At 37.1% G+C, this 12,116-nt stretch overlaps 1 non-coding gene across 1 annotated transcript; it reads right to left on the reverse strand.

The window, feature by feature from the left end:
• Nucleotides 1–11,457: 11,457 nt before the first annotated feature.
• LOC132651638 (U6 spliceosomal RNA) lies at nt 11,458–11,560 on the reverse strand. The gene has a single exon (XR_009589223.1). It is a non-coding gene; the product is annotated as a U6 spliceosomal RNA (small nuclear RNA).
• Between the last annotated feature and the right edge of the window lie 556 nt (nt 11,561–12,116).

Consider the following 12,116-nt stretch of genomic DNA (forward strand, 5'->3'; position numbering starts at 1 on the left):
AATGGTATTTGACATCACCATGCTATTATGACTTTGCAATGTTATTACAAAACGATTGTGGTATAACATCACAATGGAATTTTGACATCACAAAGCTATTATTACCTAAAAAATGCTACAACTTCACAATGATATTAGGACATCCAATTGCAATGCTGTTATGACATCACAATTACATCACAACATCAAAATTCATAACGACATCCACATGTCTTATCACATCACAAAGGGTAAGGTGCTGATTGGCTGAGAGGGAAAATGTCATGAAATAGGTGAAAGCCAGACAGAGTTTCCAGAGCCAGTTATTAAAAGGGCCAGGTGTATAGCCTGCTTGAAAGAAAGGCTGAGCAGCTCTTCATACCTCAATCTTGGCAGGTGAAAGGACACAACCCAGAGATGACAGTTCCTGTGTCCAAGATCCTTAGTTCAGTTAATCTGTCCCACATTTCTTTCAAGTTTTCCTTAATAAAGTCCTATGTCCTTGACATGTGATTTTTCCATCTTCAGAGATTCCATTATTATTTATTAAATTCACAGATGTGTTCTCAGTCAGTGAATTACTTACTGGGAAAAATGCTCCCTGACAAAGGCAACTCTTTGAACAAAAAGCATTTAATTGGGACCTTGCTTATATTTTTACAGAGATTATCCATGCAAGCAGACAACTTGTTGATGTCCTTCAGCAGAACGGAGAGCTTTTCCTACTGAACCACCAGCAGCAGGCAGAGAGAGGGAGACTGAGAGAAACAGAGAGAGAAAGAGCTAGAGAGAAAGATTAAGAAATAGAAAAACAGAGACCTACAGAAACAAATATATAAAATGACAGAGACAAAGAGACAGAAACCCAGTCTGACTGGTCACTTACATTGGCATATCAACCTCAAAGCACACCTTCCTAGGGACTTCTAGGCTAAAAGAACATAGTTATCCTGATAGTTTGTCATCCAATGCAATGATTAAAGTCCCAGCAACTTGCAAGCACTAACGATCAGGACTGACAATCTCCTTTGAAGAAATTGTGGAATATTTCCAACATGAAGTATTATTTAGTTAAGAAAATGACATCATATTTTCAGGCAAATAGATAGAAGCAGGAAAAATCATCCTGGATAAGGTAACTAAAATGCAGAAAGACAAATATGGCATGTGTTCACTTATTAGGAGGTTTCCTAAGAGTGGGGGATAAAGTTTCAATAGGCCATCTATTTGTGACTAAACCAGTCTTCTACTAGGGAGGTTGGGTGGCAGTGAATTGAACTGCTGGGCAAGGGCATCCTAAGGAAAATTTCAAGCAAACCAGGCTGTTGTTATTAAAATATACAGCTCTATGACCTCAACTAATTGATCATTACCATGTTTTTGGATCCGCAGAGATGCTTCCTTCTGCATCCAATCGGATTGCATACAGAGACCCACAGTCCAATATTATGCAGAGAGAGGCCTTAAAACACCCGGGTCTTAATGGGATTTCCCTATGAAATTCTCCCTCTCTGTAAATCCTATAGGAGTGGAGGAAGGATGGTTGTCATAAATACAGGGAATTAAGGACAAAAGGAGAATAATGCCCTGAGAATCAGGCTGCAGAGAAAGATGATGCAGGCAGCCTGGGTGATACCTGATAAGCTAGGGTCAATTAGGAGGTTGAGGAGGACCTTCACTATCAGGAGAATTTTAGAAATTGTGAAGGGGTAGAAGGAAGCTAGGTGGGACTAGAAGTAGATGAGTGAGGAGGCAGTAGAGGGGATATGGTGTAAATAAATCACAATAAATAAATGGATAAGGAAAACTGTGATCAAGGTTATGAAATGTAGATCTCTTCAGGACTGATGGCTTTTTCTTGGGGATGGTGCCATGATTCTGCAAGCATGAACTCAGTTTTCTTTAAGGGACTTGGCACTGAGACTCTGATCATGTTCCAGTGGGTATATGAATAACACATACTTGAACTGGTGTATTTAAAAAAAAATATTAGTGTAACACATGGGTGGGAATTTGAAATTGGGAGCAAGGGAAACAGTGTTTCCTGTATAGTATACCAAATTCCCACATTCTTGGTATAATTTTTGTTGTTTTTGTTGTTGTTTTTAAATGTATAGACCTTAACCTTGTTCATTAAGATGCTGATTTCTCCCCCAATGCCTCCCCAACTCTCTGGTTTCAATCTGGATATCATATTTTGATACTCATTCTAAGCATCCTGTCTCAACTCTTGTGTAAACAGGAACAAAATAAAACAACTAGACAGAATGTTGAGCAGGGAGGAGCCAGAGGACAGCAAAGAGGGGAGGAGTCAGAATGCAGGAGAGGAGTAAGAGGAGAAGGAGGAGAAGGGGCAAGAGGAGAGTGAGAAGGAGAGAGAGTGGGAGGGAGATCTTGGAGGACTTGGAGCATGAACCAGACCTAAGATTTCACAAAAAGCAAGTATAATGTGGGAAATCTAAATGTTAGGAAATTGAGGGCTTGGAGGCTTATGAGGGAGTAAATATTGCTCAGCATTGTGTTCTAGGTTAACTAAAAGCCCAGTCTCTGAGTGGTGATTTGGTTAAACAGCTGTTTAAGGTTAATAACAAGCTTTACTAGAAGATAAACCAATAGTAAATATTAATAGTCTCCTACAACACCACATAATCAATAAAAATGTTGACAACTTTTAAAATGACTTTTTAAGATGAAGAAAATATTTCACTAAAGAAGGCAGATTTTGACTTTGTAAGGCATGCTTTCCAGGATCTCATTATATTGCAGAGAATCCTAGCCCTGAACAAGTGGTTGGCCAGCTACCTCAAACCCCATGAGCTCAGGTGGCATCTCCATGGAAAACTCAAGATTCTCTCAGGTGCTAATTGGCTGAGAGGGAGAATGATGTCCTGAAACAGGTGAAAGCCAGGAAGTGTTTCAGGACCAGTTATTAAACGGGCAGCATGCTTGAGAGAAAGGGTGTTCAGCCCTACATGTCTCAATCTGGGCAGCTTAAAGCACACAACACAGAGATTAGAGTTTCTATGTCCACGACTCTTAGTTCAGAAAAAGGCTCACATATTTTTCAAGTGGAATTAATAATGTCACTTGTCCCTGACATGTGACTTTCACATTATCACAGATTCCATTATTATTTTATAAATGCAAAGATATGTCCTCAGTCAGTGAATTCCTTACTGGGAAAACACTCCCTAGCCAAGGCAAATCTTTGAACAAAAGAGTTTAATTGGGACCTAACTTATATTTTTACAGAAACTCTTCAGGATGTCAAGTCAGCAAGCTCTCATCTTGTTTTAGTCCTTCACCAGAACTGAGAGCTTTTTATACTGAACCAGAAGTGGCAGGCAGAGAGAGGGAGACTGACATATATAGAGGGAGAAAGAGCTAGAGAGACAGATTCAGAAATAGAGACCTAGAACAACTGAAACAAAGTCACAGAGACTGAGAAACAGAGACTCCATTCTGTCTGGTCACTTTCATTGGCATATCAGTCACAAAGGACAGCCTCCTATAATAAATCCAAAAGGAATTATTTTTTCAATATTTTTTATTTTAATTTTTCTTAATTAAACTTTATTCACTTTGTATCCCCCAATAAACACATCCATCTTTCCCTACCCATCCCACCTTCCCTATTCCTTCTCCACGCATGGCCCTCCCAAAGTCCACTGTTAGGTGTCATCTTCCTCTGCTTACTTTTGTTCCTAGTCTATCAAATATCAGCAGGAGTGGCTACATTCTCTTCCTCTGTGGCCTGGGAAGGCTGCTCCCCCCTCAGGATGAGGTGATCAAAGAGCAGGCTAATCTTTTCATGTCAAAGGCAGTCCCTGTTCCCATTACTATGGAATCCCCTTAGACACTGAACTGCCATGGTCTCCATCGGTGCAGGGGTTCCAGGTTATCTCCATGCATGGTTTTTGTTTGGAGTATAAGTTTCAGGAAAGACCCCTGTGCTCCGATTTTTTGGTTCTGTTGCTTTCCTTGTAGAGCTCCTGTCCTCTCCAGATCTTACTATTTCCCAATTCTTTTATTAGATTCCAGGCACTCTGCTCAACAGTTGGCATCTCAGCATCTGCTTTAACAGTTTGCAGGACAGAGCCTTTCAGATGCCCACTGTAGCAGGCTCCTAACTTGTAACCTTTTTTCTCCTTCTTCTGATGACCATCCTCTTTAACTTTCAGAATGGGGATTAAGCATTTTAGCCAGAGTCCTCCCGCTTGATTAGTTCCTTTATGTGTATAGATTTTATCAGGTTTATCTTATATATGTGTTAGTGTGTATATACCATATGTGTCTTTATGCTTCTGGAATAGCTCACTCAGGATGATCTTTTCCAATTCCCACCATTAACCTGCAAATTTGATTATTTCCTTGTTTTGTATTGCTGAGTAATATTCTATTGTGTAGATGTACCACAATTTCTTTATCCATTCTTCAGTTGGGGGGCATATGGATTTTTTACAGTTCCTGGATATTACAAATAAAGCTGCTACAAACATGGTTGAGCGAATGTCCTTATTGTGTCCGTGAGACTCTCTTGGGTATATGCCTAGGAATGGTATAGCTGAATCTTGAGGCAGTGCTATTTGTAGTTGTCTGAGAAAGCGGCAGACTGATTTCCAAAGGGTTGTACAAGTTTACATTCCCACCTCCACAACCTCCCCAGCATGTGTTGTCACTTGAGTTTGTCATCTTGGCCATTCTGATGGGTGTAAGGTGAAATCTCAGGGTTGTTTTGATTTGCATTTCCCTAATGGCTAATGAGGTTGAGCATTTCTTTAAATGCTTCTCGCCATTCGATATTCCTCTACAGAGAGTTCTCTGTTTAGCTCTGTTCCCCAATTTTCAAGAGGATCATTTGGTTTGCTGCTTTTCAGCTTCTTTAGTTCTTTATATATACTGGATATGAGTCCTCTGTCTGATAAAGGGTTGGTGAAGGTTCTTTCCCAATCTGTAGGCAGTCTCTTTGTTTTGATGACAGTGTCCTTTGCTATACAGAAGCTTTCATGAGGACCCATATATTGATAGTTGCTCTTAGACTCTGTGATCTTGGTATTCCATTCAAGAAGTTGTCTCCTCTGCCAATGAGTTCAAGGCTCTTCCCCATTTTTTCTTCTAACCTATTTAATGTGCCTGATTTTATATTGAGGTCTTTGATCCACTTGGACTGTTTTGTGCAGGCTGTATGGATCATTTTGCATTTTTCTACATGTAGTTAGACATCCAGTTAGCCCAGCACCATTTGTTGAAGATGCTATATTTTTTCCATTACATGTTTTTGGCAACTTTGTCAAAAGTCAGAAGTGTGTGGGTTTAGTTTTGCATCTTCTATTTGCTTCCATTGATCAACCATTCTGTTATTATATGCCATTACCAGGCAGTTTTTCTTACTTTTGCTCTATACTAAAGCTTGAGATCAGGGATGGAGCTACCTCCAGAAGATCTTTCTTTTAGTGGATTGTTTTAGCAATTCTGGGTTTCTAAAATATGAATTTGAAAATTTTTCTTTCAAGTTCTGTAAAGGATTGTGTTGGTAATTTGATGGGAATTGCATTGAAAATGTAGATTGCTTTTGTTAAGATGACCATTTTTACAATTTTAATCCTGCCAAGCCATGAGAATAGGAGATCTTTCAATCTTCTGATATCTTCTTTCTTCAGAGACATGAATTTTTTTGTCATACAAGTCTTTGTCTTGCATGGTTAGGGTCATATCAAGGTACTTTATATCTTTGACTGAGTACAAGAAAACATCAAAGATATCATCCACTATGACCAAGTAGACTCCATCCCAGGTATGCAGGGGTGGAACAATATACAGAAATACATCAATGTGATGCATTGTATTAAAAAAAATGAAAGAAAAAAACTTGATTATCTCCTTAGATTATGAAAAATAATTTACAAAATCCAACATTCATTCATATTTAAAGTATTGGAGAGAGCAGGGATACAAGGTACATATCTAAATACACTAAAGACAATATACACGAAGTCTATAGCCAACATCAAACTAAACAGAGAATATTAAAGCAATTTCACTGAAATCAGGGACAAGGCAAGGCTGCTCACTCTCTTTTTATCTCTTCAACATAGTTCTGGAAGTCCTTCCTAGAGCAATAAGATAATTGAAGGATATCAAGGGGATACAAATAGGAAAGGAAGAAGTCAAATATCTCTATTTGCAGATGATATGATACCTGAGTTACCAAAAACTTCTACCAGGGAACTCCTACAGCTGACAAACACCTTCACTGAAGTGGCTGGATAAAAAATTAACACAAAAAAAATTAAATATCCCTCCTGTATACAACAGATAAAAGGGCTGAGAAAGAAATTAGGGGGAAAATATAGTGTCTAACAAGGCCATATCTCCAATCTCTAACCAGACATTTCCTCACTGGGCACTCCACATGTAAATAGATGGGCTTCAAGGGGACATTGCAATTCAAATCACCAGAAAGTAGAAGATGGAGGGAATATTAGGATAAAAGAACATTGTTATCCTGAAAGTTTGTCACTCAATACAATAATAAACTCGCAGCAACTTCCAATGACTAAAGAACAGGACTGACAATCTTCTTCAGGGAAATTGTGGAATATTTCCATAATGGAGTATTATTCAGATAAGAAAATGACAAATTCTTCTTCTTCTGATATCCATCCTATTTGCTTTTTGGGATGGTGATTGAGCATTTTAGTCAGAGTCCTTCCTCCTGATTAATTTATATGGATGTACAGATTTTAGTAGGTTTATCCTATATCATAGGTTTATATGAGTGAGCATATACCATATGTGTCTTTCTGCTTCAGGGAGAGCTCACTCAGGATGATCCTTTCCAGGTCCTACCATTTCCCTGAAAATTTCATGATTTCCTTGTTTTTCATTGCTGAGTCCATTGTGTAGATGTACAACAATTCCTGTATCCATTCTTTATTTGAGGGGCTTCTGGGTTGTTTCCAACTTCTTGCTATTATAAATAAAGCTGCTACAAACATGGTTGAGGAAATGTACTTATTGTATACTTGAGCCTCTTTTGTATATATGCTGGGGTGGTATGGCTGGATCTTGAGGAAGCATTATTCCTAGTTATCTGAGAAAGCGCCAGATTGATTTCCTGAGTGGTTGTACAATTTTACATTCCCACCAGCAGTGGAGGAGAGTTCCCCTTTCTCTACAACCTCTCCAGCATGTGCTGTTACTTGAGATTTTGACCTTGGCCATTCTGATTTGTGTAAGGTGACATCTCAGGGTCATTTTGATTTGCATTTCCCTGATGGCTAATGAGGTTGAGCATTTCTTTAAGTGCTTCTCTGCCATTCGATATTCCTCTATCTAGAATTCCTTGTTTAGCTCTGTTCCCCATTTTTTAATTGGATTACTTGGTTTGTTGCTTTTCAGCTTCTTTAGTTCTTTATATATACTGGATATTAGCCCTTTGTCAAATCCATGGTTGGTGAAGATTCTCTCCCAATCTATAGGCATTTGTTTTGTTTTGATGACAAAGTGTCCTTTCCTTTACAGAAGCTTTCAGTTTCATGAGGTCCCATTTACTGATTGTTGCTCTTAGATGTAGCCTGTTCTCTTGGTGTTTTGTTCAGGAAGTTGTCTCCTCTACCAATGAGTTCTAGGGTTTTTCCCAATTTTTCTTCTAACTGACTTAATGTGTCTAGTTTTATGTTGAGGTCTTAGATCCACTTGGACTTTAGTTTTGTGCAGGATGATAAGTATACATCTATTTGCATTTTTCTACATTTAGACATCCAGTTACCCAGCACCATTTGTTGAAGATGCTGTCTTTTTATCACTGTATGGTTTTGGCATCTTGGGTCAAACATCAGTTGTCCATAAGTAAGTGGGTTTATTTCTGGTTCTTTTGTTTGGTTCCATTGATCCATCTTTCAGTTTCTGTGCCAATACTATGCACTTTTTATTACTATTGCTCTATAGTCTATAGTACAGCTTCAGTCAGATCAGGGATGGAGATACCTCCAGAAGACCTTTTTTTTTTTTTTTTTGGAAAGCATTGTTTTAGCAATTCTGGGCTTCTTGTTATTCCATATAAAGTTGAGAATTGTTCTTTCCAGGTCTGTAAAGAATTGTATTGGTAATTTGATGGGAATTGCATTGAATCTGTAGATTGCTTTTGGTAAGATGGACATTTGTAATTTGTACTATGTTAATCCTGCCAAACCATGAGCATGGGAAATCTTTCCATCTTCTGATATCTTTTTTAATTCTTTCTTTAGAGACTGGAAATTTTTTTCATACACGTCTTTGACTTCCTTGGTTACAGTTACACCAAGGTGTTTTATGTCATTTTGAAGGGTGTTTTTGTTTGTTTGTTTGTTTGTTGTTTTCTTTCTCAGCCCTTTTGTCTTTTGTATACAGAAGGGCTACTGATTTTTTTTAGTTAATTTTGTATCCAGCCACATTGTTGAAGGTGTTTATCAGGTACAGAAATTCACTAGTAGAATTTTGGGGGTCATTCAGGTATACTATCATATCATCTGCAAATAGTGATACTTTGACTTCTTCCTGTCCAATATGTATCCCCTTGATCTCCTTCAACTGTCTTATTGCTCTAGCAAGGAGTTCCAGAACTATGTTGAAGAGATATGGAGAGAGTGGGTAGCCATGACTTGTCCCTGATTTCAGTGGGATTGCTTTAAGTTTCTCTCCATTCAGTTTGATGTTGGTTGTAAGTTTGCTGTATATACCTTTCCTATGTTTAGATATGTACCTTCTATCCCTGATCTCTCTAATACTTTAAACGTGAATGGTATTAGATGTTGTCAAACACTTTTTCAATATCTAAGGAGATTATCATGTGATCTTTTTATTTCAGTTAATATAGGGTGGATCACATTGATGGATTTCCATATATTGAACCACACTTGCATACCTGGGATGTAGGTACTTGGTCCTAGTAGATGATATCTTTGATGTATTCTTGTATTCAGTTTCTAAGTATTTTGTTCAATATTTTTGCATCAATGTTTATAAGGGAGATTGGCCTGAAATTCTCTTTCGTTGTTGGGTCTTTGTGAGGTTAAAGAACCAAGGTGACTGTGGCTTCATAGAATGAGTTTGATAATGTTCCTTCTGTTTCTATTTTGTGGAATAGTTTGAAGATAACTAGAGTTAGCTCTTCATTGAAGGTCTGGTAGAATTCTGTGCTGAAACCATGAAACCATCTGGTCCTAAGTTTTTTTTTTTTTTTTTTTTTTTTTTGATGAGAGACTTTCGATGACCACTTCTTTTTCTTTAGAGGATGTACAACTATTTAATTATTTATCTGGTCTTGATTCAGCTTTGGTAAGTAGAATAGATCAAGAAAATTGTCCATTTCATTTAGATTTTCAAATTTGTGGCATATAGACTTTTGAAGAAAGTCCTAATGATTGTTTGGATTTCTTCAGTGTCTGTAGTTATGTCCCCCTTTTCATGTGATTTTGTTGATTTGGATGGTGTCTCTTTGCCTTTTAGTTAGCTTGGCAAAGGGTTTGTGGAGCTTGTTGATTTTCTCAGAGAACCAGTTCTTGGTTTCAGTGTTTCTTTGAATTGTTTTATTTGTTTCTAATTAATGGATTTAAGCCCTGAGTTTGATTATTTCAAGCTGTCTACTCCTCTTTGGTCTGTCTGCTTCTACTTTTTCTAGGGTTTTTAGTTGAGCCATTAAGTTGCTTGAATGAGCTGTCTTGAATTTCTTCTTGAAGGCATTTAGTGCTATGAAGTTTTCTCTCAGCACTGTTTTCATTCTGTCCTACAAATTTGGGTAAATTGTGCCATTATTTTCATTTTCATCTTCATTCTAGGAAGACTTTAATTTCTTTCTTCATTTTTTTCCTGACCCCGCTTTCATTTAGTGTAAGTTTCCATATGTGTGGAGGCTTTTTTCTATTTCTGTTCATGTTGAGTTTGACCTTTATTTCATGGTGATCAGATAAGACACAAGGGAGTATTTCAATCTTCTTATATCTGTTGAGGCTCACTTTGTGACCAAATATATGGTCTATTTTGGAGAAGGTTTCATGATGTGCTGAGAAGAACGTAAATTATTTTGTGTTGGGTGTAAGGTTCTCTAAATGTCTGTTAGGTTCATTTGACTCATGACCTCCATTAGAGACATTGTTTCTTTGTTTAATTTCTGTTTTGTTTATCTTTCCTTTGTTGAAGTCTCCCTGTATTAATATTTGGGGATCTATGTGTGGTTTCAGTGTTATCAATGCTTCTTTTACATATGTGGGTGCCCTTGTATTTGGAACATAGATGTTCAGGATTGTGGTGTCTTCCTGGTGGAATTTTCCCTTGATGAGTATGAAGTGCCCAACTCTTTTAATTAATTTTCGTTTAAAGTCTATTTTATCAGATATTAGAATGGCTATTCCTGCTTGCTTCTTGGGTCCATTTGCTTGAAAAGCCATCTTCCAGCCCTTTACCCTCAGGTAATGTTTATATTTGTGACTTAGGTATGTTTCTTGTATGCAAAAGATTGCCAAGTGTTGTTTATGCATACATTCTGTTAGTCTGTGTCTTTTTATTGAGAATTGAGTCCAGTGATGTTGAAAGAGATCAATGACAAGTGGCTGTTAGAGCCTTTGTTTTGATGCTGGCTGTGGTAGTTAGTTTGTGTGCTTGGTTGCTTTTGGTTTTACTATAGTGAGGTTACTTATTTCCTGTGTTTTCTTGAAATAAGCTAGTTTTCTTGGGTTGTATTTTTCCTTCTAGCATCTTCTGTAATGCTGGATTTGTTTGTAGGTATTGCTGAAATTTGTTTTTGTCATTGAATATCTTCTTTTTTCTGTCTGTGAGGACTGAGAGTTTTGCTGGGTATAGTAGCCTGGGCTGACATCTGTATTCTCTTAGGGCCTGCATGATATTCATCCAGGCCCTTCTGGCTTTCATGGTCTCTATTGAGAAGTCAGGTGTGATTTTGATGGGTTTGCCATTATATGTTTCTTGGCCTTTTCCCTTTGCAGCTTTTAGTATTTTTTTCTTTGTTCAGTATACTTAATATTTTTATAATTTTTTGGCCGGAAGAATTTCTTTTCTGGACTAATTTATTGGTTGTTCTATATACCTCTTGTATTTTTATTGGCCTCTCCTTTAATTTGGGGAAATTTTTTTCCATGATTTTGTTGAAAATATTTTATGGGCCTTGGAAGAGGCAATCTTCCTTTTCCTCTATTCCTATTATCCTTAAGTTTTTGTTTTTGTTTTTGTTTTTTGTTTGTTTTTTTTTCTTTTCTTTTTATGAAGTCTTGAATTTCTTGGATGCTCTGTGTCAGATATTTTTAGTTTTAATATTTTATTTGACAGATACCTTGATTTTTTACATTGTATCTTTCACACCTGCGATTCTTTCTTCCATCTCTTTTAGTCTATTGATTATGCTTAACTCTGTAGTTCCTGTTTTCTTCCCTATGTTCTTTCTCTCCACAATTTCATTTGCTTGTGTTGTCTTTAATTTCAACAAAACAAGTGGAACACTCCAGGAACTTGCATGTCATCCTTGTTCAAGAACCAAGCTAATCTTCTCTGTATTGTTACAATTTCAGTATATGTGCTGCCAAAGCTAGTTCCACATAATTCCTTCAGGTGGTCATTAATAAAGTCACATGTCCTTGACCTGTGAGTTTTACCTTATCACAGATTCAATTATTATTTTTTTAAATACACAGATATGTCCACATTCAGTGAATTACTTACTGTGAAAACCCTCCCTGACCAAGCAAAATCTTTGAACAAAAAGCATTTAATTGGGACATTGCTTATGTTTTTAAAAAGACCATTGATTGTGTCACATCAGCAAGCAGTCATCTCGTTGTAGTCCTTCACTAAAACTTAAAGCTTTTCATATTTAACCATATGTGGTAGGCAGAGAGAGGGAGACTGAGAGAAACAGAGAAAAATCTAGAGAGACAGATTCAGAAATATGCAAAGACTGAAGGAAACAAAGATATAGAGTGAAAGAGACCTAGAGACAGAGACTCCATTCTCTTTGGTCACTTTCTGTGGCATATCAATCTCAAAGCCTACCCTCCCATCATATAAATCCAAAAGGAATTATAATTTTAATATTTTTTTATTTTAATTTTTATTAATTACACTTTATTCACTTTGTATGCCACCAT

This window comes from Meriones unguiculatus (genome assembly GCF_030254825.1).
Source record: "Meriones unguiculatus strain TT.TT164.6M chromosome Y unlocalized genomic scaffold, Bangor_MerUng_6.1 ChrY_unordered_Scaffold_23, whole genome shotgun sequence".
Classification (NCBI taxonomy): Eukaryota; Metazoa; Chordata; class Mammalia; order Rodentia; family Muridae; genus Meriones; species Meriones unguiculatus.